The 12,935-nt window shown below is 41.3% G+C and overlaps 1 protein-coding gene and 1 long non-coding RNA gene across 6 annotated transcripts in view; one reads left to right on the top strand and one right to left on the bottom strand.

Annotated features, from left to right (window-relative positions):
* Window positions 1-12,852, top strand: part of LOC140909127 (uncharacterized) — a 35,322-nt gene extending 22,470 nt beyond the window's left edge. For 2 of the 3 annotated variants that reach the window (XR_012158091.1, XR_012158090.1), the window contains exons 2-3: window positions 6,387-6,475; window positions 12,631-12,852. This is a non-coding gene — a long non-coding RNA (uncharacterized lncRNA). Of the gene's footprint in view, window positions 1-2,286; window positions 2,404-6,386; window positions 6,476-12,630 lie in introns of all 3 variants that reach the window. The other variant, XR_012158092.1, reaches the window with a different exon arrangement.
* The window catches only part of ESR1 (estrogen receptor 1), a 258,838-nt gene that overhangs the window by 223,339 nt on the left and 22,564 nt on the right, over window positions 1-12,935 (bottom strand). Inside the window, exon 1 of one of the 3 annotated variants that reach the window (XM_073337679.1) lies at window positions 8,137-8,193. The exons of the other annotated variants lie outside the window; for them this stretch is intronic. The gene's annotated coding sequence lies outside the window, so the exon portion shown is untranslated. Of the gene's footprint in view, window positions 1-8,136; window positions 8,194-12,935 lie in introns of those variants that run through there. 3 annotated transcript variants of the gene reach the window in all.

Here is a 12,935-nt window from a genome sequence, read left to right as displayed (position 1 = left end):
GCCGTGGCCACCTCCCCAATTTTCTGCTGAGCACACTATCCAGTTCCTTTGTAGTGTTCATGGAATTCTAGTGAAAACATTCTGCCAGGGTACTGTACAGTGTCAATAGCAAAGGAGAAGAGGCTCCATGTGCCCTTTTCCCACCTGTATACTTGAGTAGGACTAGCTAGAATTTAGTCTATAGATTGCAGCTCACCACTTTTGGATGTTCATCTGTAAGTGTAATGTGCATATTCACAAAACATTTATGCAAAGTGTGTTAAACACAATTGTTCATGGGTCACCACTAACAAACCTGATAATTCAATTAATAGCTGTTGTTCATTCATCAGTAATTATACAAATGGAATATTCCTATTTTGTCACATATTATATCCTCACCACTTAATTCATTCTATAAGACCTGTTCTTTCAAGAGCACTATAATTTACGCAAATGCAAAACTCATTTAATTACATTATAGGGGAGCTGGACGAGCCACTTATTATTATAAGACTCAGTTTTCAGTTGCTTATAACTTGGCCAAATTTTAACCATTTGGGCTGAAATTTTCCATGAAGGGTATCTGCCTTGGGCTGATTTTTGTTTAAATGGAAAACCTCAGCAAAAAAGTTCAGCTATTTCTGAGAACAAATTGGGGGGAAGAAACATGTCATTTTGCCCATGGTAAGAAAATTCCTATTTTAACAGCTCTAGCATCCCTATGCTTTAGAGAAATTTGGCAGGGGAGTGGCCTTTGTATTGGGGATGTGCCTTGTGCTATTCCTTTGAAAATCCACCCAAATTTGGCCAAGTTATAAGCCTTTGAAAAAAAAATCACAGTTCACACGTGCTCAGTAGAGGCTTCTTAGACTTTAGCAACTAAAATCTCTGATGATTCCATCCTCCCTGATCATGCTTGAGCCTCTCTCAGCTTCCAGTGTGACTGGATTGCACATGCACCCTCTCTACAGACTGAATGAGCATGCTCGAGCCCACAGCTACATGAACGAAGCTGGACTTTCCCCTGTGATGGCTACTCCCAGCTATTCCAGACCAGGGCTGCTGTGGACTAGAGCTTAGCACTGGAACTGAGATAAAGGAGCCTCTTCTTCCTGTCCCCTGAATGCGGTGGGCAGAGTGGGGGGCCCAGGAAGTGGCCCAGGAAGCATAGAGGAGTAGGGAAGAGACCAGACTGGGACAGGGACTGTTTGGAGGAGACAGGATGAAAGCATCAAGCTTGGGGAAAATGGGCACAAAAGTGTGTGCCCACTAGATCACTCTCCCCTCCACAGCCTAGAATGGAAACCTAGATTCCTGAGTCTCACCATTCCTCTGCTATCAGCAAATCTTTGTGAAACCCACTGGCAAAGTGTGTGTCTCATTCCCATCTGGTGCTGGCCTGCATAGAGGATAAACTACTACTGCCATGAGTTATTCCATTAGCTCAAGTGCCAGAGGTCTATGCAGTGAATTTAATGTTCCAACCCTGCCGATGAACCATATGGATGTCGGTATGATGCTACATGATGGAATGTCTGTTTTTTTTTAATATAGGAAACTATACACAAAAATCCTATTTTAAAAGAACATTATTAAAGTTACAAAGCCAAACATTCATAATTTAGGAAATGCCAGAACTAAGGTTGCTTGTGCAAACTTATAGATTCAAAGGCTAGAAGGGACCATTGTAATTGGCTAGATTGACTTCCCGCATAACACATACCACAGAACTTCCCTGAATTAATTTCTATCTGACCTACAGCATATCTTTTAGGAAAACATTCCATTTTTATTTTAAAATTGCCAGTGATGGAGGATCCACCACAGGCTGAGATAAATTGTTCCAATGATTAATTATCCTCACTGTTAAAATTTTGTACTTTATTTCTAATCTTTTGTCTAGCCTCAACTTCCAGCTCTTGGATCTTGCTATATCTTTCCCTGCTACAGTGAAGAACCCCCATTATCGAAGTTTTGTTCCCCACATAGGTACTTAGAGACTGTGATCAAGTAACCCCTTAACTTTGTCTTTGTTAAACTTAACAGATTGAGCTCCTGGAGTCTATCACTATAAGTCATGTATTCCAATCCTTCAGTCATTCTTGTGGCTCTTCTCTGAACACTCTCCCATTTATCAACATCCTCTGGTATTGTGAACACCAGAACTGGAACAGTATTCCAGTAGTGGTTGCACACGTGCCAAATATAGAAGTAATTTAATCTCTTGATACTCCTTAATTCAGCCCCTTTGTGCATATGCATTACAGTCTTTCATTACATGATCACATATTATTTTTTCCACAGGACCCCAGCCTCATTCAGTGCACCGGATTGACCTGCTCTGGGAATGAATCAAGATTGTGTACTAAAAGAGGCTGGTGTCTCTTTGACTCCTGCCTCATCTGTTTCACAAATTAGAAGGTATGTAGAGAATGAGGCAGCAAATTGCAGGAAGAGAAAGGAGGGTCTCATGGTCAAGAAAAATCAAAGCTGCCCTGGAAAATTAGATTCTATACCTGCCTCTGTCACAGAGTTCCTGTGAGATGCCAGATGAGTTACTTAAATGAAATTTTTCACGTGTTAACTAATTGCGTGTTCCTTGTTTTTTGTGTGCCCAATCTGAGACCGTGGCATCTGATTTGCAGAAGTGCTGAGTGCTCACAGCTGCAACCAATATTAGAGCCCTGCGCGGATACAAAATTTATATCCACTGATGCGGATATCTGCAGATATAAATAGGTATCTGCAGAGCTGCAGGGCTCTAGTGGAAACCGAAGCAGCAAAAGCAGCAGCCTGGAGGGCCGCCACTCCCAGGAGCCAGCACCCCGCACTGACAGCTCCCACCCTCAGCCCCATCCACTGGGGCAGGTACCAGGCTCATCGGCAGCTGTCCCTGGTCATGTTAGTGCAATGGGTAGGGCTGGGGCTGGGGGCAGTACAGCCATGCTGGAGGAGCTGCCAGTGCAGGGCACTGGCTCATGGGAGTGGCAGCCCACCAGGCTGCTGCTTTCGCAACTGCGGTTCCCAGAAGAGCCCTGCAGCGCTGCAGATACCGATTCATATCTATGTATACTTTTAATGCAATTTAATGTCATATCAATTTAATGCACACTTTATGCAATTTGATTTCTTATTAATCTCGTTTCATATCAATTTGATTTCATATTTTAACATAGATTGAGAAAACATATTGTTTTCCAGGTAACATGCGAGAATTTGTGCCAGTAGACATTGTTAACACAATAGGAATTGTTGTGATATTTACCAATATGTAGGTGTAAATATTTTTGTAAAAATCCATTCCTTATTGTCACACAAAGCCACAGAAAATAAATATTGGGAGATAAGAGGAAGGTAAGCAGTGTTTAAGGGATCATAGCCATAGTAAAGCCACTACTCTTTCTGCCTGTGTTTTGGGAACATTTTCAAAACTTCTTCTTGACTATCAGTGGTAAAACATCAACAAACACCAGGAATTCTTCATTTCAGCACATGCTGTTTAGTTTCCCTTTGCTGTCCCAGGGTAAATCAAGAGAAAAAATATCTTTTCAACATGAAATGCAAAGATGTGAAGAGATTCAATTCCTCAGAAAAGTGCTGCATTCATACTATGTGCAGATGCACATGATTACTGATAATTGAAGATACTTGCTTTTAGCAAATCCGGTAGATAGTAAAAGCTGCCTCTTAACAGAAAATTGTTGGGTGAGTAATAAACAGATGTTATATGTTACATCTGATAGGCTAACAAAAACATTCTTGGGAAAGAATTTTCATGCTATACATAGAAGGCTAAATTCTACCACTGAATGCACTTGACTAGCATTAACTGTATCCACTGGGAGACCCACACATGCATCTGAGATCAGAATTTGATACAAACCCTGTTTTCAACATTCAATCTGAGTATCCGGGGTGGACACTCATCATTTCTATTGGGACCAGAAGAGTAAACCTCCCCAGCCTCAGGAGATGGATCAGCAGCAAAGCCCCTCAACAGCCACTTCTCCAGGCAGAGAGCTGAAGTAATAGGCTCTGTGACACTCTCCAGTGGATCCATAAAGCGTTTGTCCATGTGATCACCACATACATTCAAGCACATACATTAAAACAATTGCACAAGTACTTTTTCTTCTTCTGTGTTTATTTTGTTTTCTTTTTTTTTAAAGAAATTATATACAAACATCAATGTGAAAAAAGTTATGACTGACAGTTTATAGGCACAGATGAGGACACTGAGTATGATTCTCACAGTAACTGTACCGGTAACTGTCTGTTTTGGTCCTGCAGTGAGAATGAGGGCAGATGAGCCTTGCACACATGCAAAGCCCCAGTGTTTTCAAGTGGCCTGTATGGTTCTGATTGCAGGTTCAGAATCTTAGTTTTCCTGCACCAACCTAAGGCTGACATTTTGCACATAGACATGGGTTTCTGGGCTGTGATTCATTCATTTTTAGGCAAAGTAGGACTCATTATGAGAAGTAAAAATTAGGGTGTTTGGTTTTTTTAAAAATTCAGAACCTAAAACTTGTTTTCCTTTAATTATGTAAAAAAGAAAATTAGGTTCCATCCTCCAAAGCCCTTCACTTCTGGGAAGTTATTCCTGTGAATGTGGAAGATCTTTAGGGTTTGCAAGATTCTTCTCCAAACAAATTTCAACACTGCAAAAGTGTGTGTGTGTGTGTGTGTGAGAGAGAGAGTGTGAGAGAGGTACATTATGTAGTGTCTGTGTGTTATGTGCATGTGCACTTGTGTGTGTAATATTGCATTTATGTGGCATATCTGCATTTTATTCTAGATTGGCAATGAGATATCATTATATCATTTTTACTGCTTCTCTCTTGCAACTGGAACACTATATAACTGAACTACAGAAAGGCTACTAGAATCATGATGCAGAGGGTTACAAAATGTACTAAAAAATTATCATTAAAAGGCAATTCAAATCTCAAGTCAAAGATTTAGTTTGTGCTGGTGTGAAGAATCTGAAATATCCACCTTGGGGAAACATTTCAGTGGTTAAAAAACCTTGACCAAAGGGCATACCACTCACAACCCATTTGGCTAATCAATGATTCATTCATTCGAGTGTGTTACAGGCAAACAAAAACATACTTGTGATGCTCTCTTTGCATTTGCTGGTGTCTTCTTTGCGCTTAGGCTATAAGGGCATTCATGTACACAATATTATCTGTTTAGGAGAAACTGATTAGCACCATGCACTCCCCTCTCCATTCATACTGTACTGAATGATTAGCGAGGGAGGGAATAACATAACAAGCTTTTGACCACTGTAATTGCCTTTGTATCCATGTAATTCAAATAATGTATTATCTTGCACAAGATTTTAATAGTATAAAACTTCCTTCCTGAAGATGAGGCAGAATTAATGCTTCAAAATTCCTAACTGTGAAAAACAAAATCCAGGTATGTGGGTTGTATTTGGGAAATACAAGTTGTAATCTCATTTCATTCTACACTGAAAATCCTCCTCTGCAAGAAGTACTGCCTGGCCTCAGCAGACTCACACTCTGTCTCTGTCTCTCTGCTACTTCTCTCTGCCAGAACAAGAAGATTAATATAAATGAATCTGTGTATACAATGTAGTTGGACTATATGAAGGATATTCTCAATAACCTTCATGCTCAATGATCAGCTTAGCCTAGATTAGTCAACGAGTTTCAATATATACATCTGTTCCGGCTCAGATAGAACTTAGAAACATTTTTATGTAATTAATCACATTATTTATTACCTGCCTGACAGGTGAATTTTAATATTTCTCTCTTTCTATGTGTCAGAGAGAGAGATGGAGGACGAATGCATGCACACTCGCTCACACAGGGAGTCAACCACAAGAATTACTTAGAGAGAGAGAGAGACTTTCCCAGAAATCCCAGAAGCCCAGTCAGAGATAAAAAGCAATAGGACAATTTCTGTGAATCTTAAATGACAACTACTAACTCCACACTTGTTACAGTCCTTGAAGCTATAGCATCCCCTGCCCTCCTAAGTTAAGAAACTGTAGCAGAAGATAAGTAGAGGAAAGTAGACCAAGATGAGTCTTCAGTGTGACTATTATCATGACGTTCCTGTAGATGCAAAATGCTTTCTTTATAGTTGGAATCAATTATATCTAATCGTAAGCAGAACGTAGTTAAGGCTCTGGATAATGAAGCCCAGAGGCTACTTCACAGATCCTACTGCACATAGAAGACTGTATTTCTATTCAATTTCCTGGCACTCATTAGGGTGCAATAATAGCTACTCAAAGGGCAGAGGGAGGCTCTATAAATCTCCATGATGCACAAGACTAAAGGACAATCCCCTATTGATACTTAGGGAAATGCAAGAAAAATTGAAGTGGTTTTGCTTTGTCAAGTGTGCTCTCATTTCTGTTTCAGTAACAGCAAGGTTGAAGAAACAGTCACTGTCTCGCTACCAGTAGAGGATGTTGCAAAGGGGATCCAAAGAGCTGACAGGACAGCAGGAGGTAAGAAAGAAAAAGGAGATGAGTAGGATCTAAAATAGAAATCTTCACCTCATATATAATGTGGTGCAGGAGTTTGGGAAAGAGCAATACAATATAAATAAGTTGTTCTTCAAACACAATCTGAAAGCTTTTAAAAAGCAAGCATCTCTTTAAAGAAAAATAAACCATTCATATTGTAAAAGATAAGGGTACCAAATCCTTGGGGCATACCCAGCCCACAGAATATGAACAAATTAAGCCTCAAAACACATCTGTGAGGCACTATCCCTGTTCTAAAGATGGGGAAACTGAGGCACAGAAAGGTTAAGTGATTTTCCTGGAGTCACACAAGGAGTTGAGAATAGAGTCAAGGATAATGCAGCAGGAATACTGAAGTGTCCATTACAGGGTAGGAGTAAGGAAATCATTGGAAGTTATTGTGACCTTTCCAGTTACCCAATTCTGAGTCCTACGCCTCAGCCACACCATCTTTTGCCCTCCAGCAATACAGTGCTCACTTCACAAACACACAACCAGCCACATTTTGTTTCTTGATACGTACTATTTTTCCACTTCATTTCACTTCTGTGCATTGAATTGGTGTATACTCATTTCTTCCCTGTCCCCAATCTCATTATTTTTAGTTTTCCAATGTTGCTTACAGGGCAGGGAAACACAATGGTGGTTTGAGCCTCCCTTTTGTTGATTTTATAACACTAAGACACACTATTTTTCACACAAAATCATAAAATCTCCAATCACCTTTGCAAGTGATAAATTTCATAAAGCTGGATGAATCAGTTCAGATAAAATACAAGGTCCTTTCCCCAGCCCGCATCAAAAATTCCACTTGTTGAAGAACTCCTATCGATAGAAATCCAACCTACTTTTTGAGGGGACAGAAAGTTGGCTTTTCTTTATATTTCATTTTTTTTATATGGCTTTACTTCCATGTTGCTATGACAGACTGCATATTGCACAGGCACTGCAATATTGTTGTTTATTATCTGGTAAGTGCTTTCTGCAGGCTTTGTCCTGTACAAGGTACAAAAGAAGAGACATCCACTTCCCCAAGGAACATCCAGCCTAAAGACTCTTTTCTCACTATTTCCACCCCCACTGCAAGCAGGTAGTGCTCAGAAAGGCCACAAGAAGAACTGTTGGAGTGAGATATCCAGCCCAATGTTTATAGACTGAAGAGGTTTAGATAAGTTTGGATATACTTACCGGAGCAGAACCTGAATGGTCGCCTCGCTCTTACAGTAACACGTGATTTTGCAGAACAGGATATATGTTAAAGTACCGAGGGCTGCTCAGGTACCTTGGCACTAGCCTGAGAACAGCACTTAACTTTCATTGCTGATTCATTGCCCAGTAGGGCCTATGATGGTATGGTACCAGAAGGCAACTGTGCCGAGACCAGGCAATCCATTCCTTTGATCTGCTTTTGTCAGGATAACTTCTATGAGAGCAGAAATCCCGGAGAAAGCCCTGGATTCCCTGAAAGTGAATATGGAGGAGCCCACTTCAAACTCTGAGGAGTATGAGAACTCCCCAACTGCCAAGGTAGAGCAGTATCAGCCAGCAGCATCAGAAACCAGAACTATAATCTATGACAGGCCTACAGTACAAGCAGCAACATGGGTTGCTATCAGTACCATGTTCTGAGGTGGAGCACTTACCAGTGGTCTCTGAGCTGGCATCAAGGTGATTGATGGAAGCAGTGCCAGACCTGAGGTTGCTGGTGCCATAACAAACCCCATTATGGAAGCCAATGTGTGCACCACATGCAACAGTCCCAGAAGGACACTGTCAGGCTGAATGATCAGTGAGGGTGGTACCAAAAGGCTCAGCAGATCTTTTGTGACTATGTAGGCCTTCAGGGTGGTTGGTACTGTAAAGGGCCTTTACCTCACTGTGAGCAGTGGTGACAGCTCACTGTCTGCGCCAAGGAAGTAGTCAGCCTCAACAGTCCCAGAATGGAAACCAGAGTCAACAGCTCTGCTCTCAGAGAGCCACTACAATGCGGTACTGGGGGGCAATGGGCCAAAGGGCACAGTCTACCTTTGATACCAGAGTAGCTAGTCTCTTCGGTTGAGGAATCCCATACCTAGTATTTTGATGTCGAAGCTGAGGCTTTGGAGGCTGAGGGTGCCTCTTTCAGGACTGCTCTGACGAGGGGGTTCTCCTTCTGTCTTTGTCCTCAGGCCAGGCGAGGGGAGCATTTCAGGCAGGAGTGATCAAGAAACGCTCTTGTTCCAACCAAGCAGACGCCAATGCTGGGTGAAGAGTGGTCTCCACGAGGATGTACCCGAGACACTCTTCTCTTTGCCTGTTAATTCTCATCTTGAAGCCCTGGCAAATCAAATACTTGTCCCTGATGTGATCCTTACCCAAGCACTTCAAAACAGCAAGCATGAGGATCACTCAAGGGCTTCAGTTTGTGACACCAAGAGCAGAACTTGAAACCAGGGGACCTTGGCATAGGATCCCCAGTACTCAACCCACTAACTATTAATAACAGGAATAATGGGGGGGGAAGAAGTCCAAGGAGCTCCAAGTGAGTATCACTATTACTAGATAGACAACTCACTATAAAGGCATGTTCACAGAAGCAATACGCTGACAGCTCACATCAACTACCAACAATGGATGCTATAAAAGAACTGAAGGATGGGTGACTCTGCCCTTTATATCCTTGGCTCAGAGCATGAGGCATACCAAGGCACTGGTGTGGCTGCCCCATGGGTACCACTAGGGAAAGCTCTCTGGCACTGGTGCACAAGACACATACACACCTAGTATAATGGTTATGTGCAAGCACTCGAAGAATTTACATATTTCTTTAACATTTGTTGTGAAATGTAGAAGTATGCAGTTATGCTCCCCCCCGTCCCCTCCAGGAATGTGCTGCTTCTGCTGCAGAGGTAACAGAGCTGGTAGCTGTGGGTCTCAGGAATAATTATCACACAGTCTCTCATTGACAGCAGTAGGACCCAATGCACATGCAGACTGAGGGCATCCCAGGAAGGAGCAGGAGAGCAGCATACATGGAGAAGCTTGGACATAGGGGAGGGAGATACTACAGGGGGATAAGAAGGAGCAGCGATTAAGGTCTCAGTGAGTAATGCACAGTTGTGTCACCAGCGGAGAAGCTGCAGAATGACAGCAGGAGGGCATTTCAGAGGCTAACGTGTGTGGTGAAAGAGAGGGGAATAGGTAGGGGGAATATGAAAAGGACCAAGGAGGAATAAGGAAGGAAGGCAAAGCAAGATCTCCCAGCCCTGATCTACACTACAAACTTATGTCAGTTTAACTTACATCACTTAGGGGTGTGAAAAATCCATACCTCAGAGCAATGTAGTTATACTGACCTAACTCTGGTGTAGACAGCGCTATGTCAACTGGAGGGCTTCTCAGGGAGGGGAAGTACCTATGCCAGTGAGAGAAGCTCTCTCAGTGCAGGTAGCATCTTTGCTAGTGCTCAGCCTCTGGGAAGATTGGTTGCTGAGAAAATGATAACTGTAAAACAACAGCCATCCTATCTGAATCACTGTAAGGCAACCAGTGCTCTGTGGACACAGTGGAAGCCATATGCCAGTTCAGAATGGTTAGTGTGGCTAGAGTTGGCTGGAGATTTTTCTGGCAGAAAATACTGATTAATCAAACCCAAAATGTTTCACAACATTGTCTCAGGGTGACAACCTTCATCGAATTGCAGGCAGGATTCTGTCAGAACCCTGCTTGGTTTCTGGGAAACCTGATCCAAAATCTGCAGCTCAGGGGCAGCCCCAGCAAATGAGCTGTGTGCCCATTACATGATAAAGTGATGCAGATTAAATGAGTCAAAGAGCAAGGAAAAAGCTTTATTTTCCCAACAACCTGAACCATTTGTATCAGTTTAAGACAATGAAGATTTTGGTTCAAATACCCTATTGTAAATAGGTTATAAAATCAAATTTTCCTCTTCTGGTTACCAAGAAAAAGTGAACAGAGGTGCTGAAATGAACTCTACAAATTCTTCTAAAAGCATTTTATTTTATTGATGCTTCCCAGAATATGCTAACATTCTGTGAAGTTAGTTGGCAATTTATAGGTGTACGTTTTAGTTTGCAATTGAAATATAACAGTCATTCCAAGAGAAAAGGAACATTTATTCTTCAAGTCCCGCACAAAAAGCCTTGAAGAGCAAATTTGAGTTATTTGAGTTTTCAGATACTATCTCTTAAAAAAAGAAACAGGCATAGAGCAAGCAGCTGTCACAAAGTAGGAGGTAACATCAGTGCTCTGATGTACAAAGAAGGGAGTAAGGTTCATGGCTTCAAGTGCATGAGTTTCAGTGATTTTGCAAGAGCCCATAAACCTTGACAAAGCAGAACAGCTATTCCCTTACATTTTACATTTCGCTTCCATTTCCATGGTATATTTCTCAGTGTCTCACAATCTGCTTTTCCAGTACTGCAAGACCAATATTTTTTACAAAGTGGGAGAAAACAGATCTCTCTTTTTAGTGTAACCTCCAGCTTTTTTTCCCCTGCTAGTAATGTAATTAGTGCACCTGCACAGCTGTCTTACTTCTGCTATCATTAACCCAGGAGTTAGACTTTAAAAAGAAACATTTCATAGCTGTTTGTAACTTTGTGGTTTTGAGGCTCTTTGATGTCACTATCATTACAAAGTGCAGCCCCTTTTGCAATACAAGAGACTTCTTTCTAATGCTATCGTCAGACACTGTGGATGAACCCATCGCCAAGAATAGTAACCTTGATAGCATAAAGTCGGCTTGTGTAACTCATACTTCAGGGTCAAAAATATTGTAGGGAAAGAAAAGGAGAAGGGAGGAGGAGAAGTAGGAGGAGGGAAAGAGATTGAAAAGGGAGGGTAGGGGAGGAAGAGAGCCAAGCAGGGAAAGTATATGAGAAAGCAATGTGGAACTTGTCGACAGGATGAAGAAAAAAAGTATAAAGTGAAGAGAAGAGAGGGAAGTAAAAAGCAAGATAAAAGAGTAAGAGTGGTAATGAAAAAGCAACAAGATGGAACCAGGGCCCTGGCCCAGCAAAGCACTTAGGTATGTGTTTAACTTCAACCATATTATTAAATCCACTGAAGTTTACCATTCATTTAAAATTTAAGCACATGCTTATGTTCTCTGCTGGCTAACTAGGGACAAAGGAGAAAAGGGAAGAAGAGAAATAGGTGAAGAACTAATGATGTAGACAAAAAGAAAAAGAACAGTTGAAGGAGAGTAAAAATATAACTTGCTTTGTCATATAGCACCCCTGCTTTGTGATTTGGAGGTATTGCAATGTACTGGCAAGTGGGAGGCCTGGGTTTATAGACCCTTAATTAAAGGGGCAATGGCACTTGGGAGAAGTGCATAGGCTCAGAGAGGAGGGTGAAAGGCTGCAAGGACTCCAGAGACTACTGACACCTTAAAAACACAGTATCTTGAGGGTAAAGCTGCTCCACTCCTGTCACAAATCCTATTACAGCCTTTGAGATTCTGCCTCACAAAGTCTAAACTGAAAATGTAACAAAAAATAATTGAATTAAATTGTTCATTTTGGCTTGAATAAAAACATTGCCATGTATATCTCAAACTGACTAACATGCATCCTAAATGACAGTATATTGAGTTGGGTGAGGTGCAGGTTATTTAATAACTTATTTACTATCTGGGAGAGGAAATAAATAGCACATCAATGACAATTGCGGAATAAGCTAAATTGAGAGGAGCAGTAAATCCCAGGAAAAACAGAGAAATAATATCAGGGGCCCTTTAAAAACTGTGAATGTAAGTAGAAAATAAAATAAGATTGAACTTGGAAAAACGCAGCTTTTGAATTCTGAATAGATGAGCAGGTTGGAAGAAATGTACAGGTACAGAAACATTCTCTCAAGAAGCTAAACAGAACTCTACAGCATTAAAACTGAAATGGTCACTAACAATATCTTCTCTTTGTACAGCTTTAACTTCCCTGGGAAAAGCTCTTCTGCACTTCAGTTGGTCTTAAACTTCCTTTGGATTGTACTTCTTACTGCCCAACAGTTTACTCAATTAAGGGGAAAGGTCCCCCAGTCATCTCCGCGTACTTTCACCCATTCCTATATCTCCCTTGTTTTTTCTTCTTTCTCTGTCAGTGTTCCCTGTCCTAACCCACTCTATTACTTTTCAGAATGGCACTGCTAATGAACATAATGAACAACTGGCCCAACAGCCTCGTTTGGAACAATACCTCCTATTTGAACTTTCCTGTTGAGCAAAACTCTCTATTTAACACTGTTTTAAATGTGTTTTTCAGTATGTGAACATCACTCTACCTTACATAAACACCAGTACTGAAACTATGACCTCAGCCTTCCACTTTCCTACACAAGCTAATACATCAAGGGAAAAATCATCTTAAACATATATACTTAATGGGTGGAGTAAGAAGGAAACTTTGTAAGCAGAAACACCGAAAGATACATCATGATAAAG

This window comes from Lepidochelys kempii, chromosome 3 (assembly GCF_965140265.1).
Source record: "Lepidochelys kempii isolate rLepKem1 chromosome 3, rLepKem1.hap2, whole genome shotgun sequence".
Lineage (NCBI taxonomy): Eukaryota > Metazoa > Chordata > Testudines > Cheloniidae > Lepidochelys > Lepidochelys kempii.
This window is presented reverse-complemented; position numbering and strand designations above follow the sequence as displayed.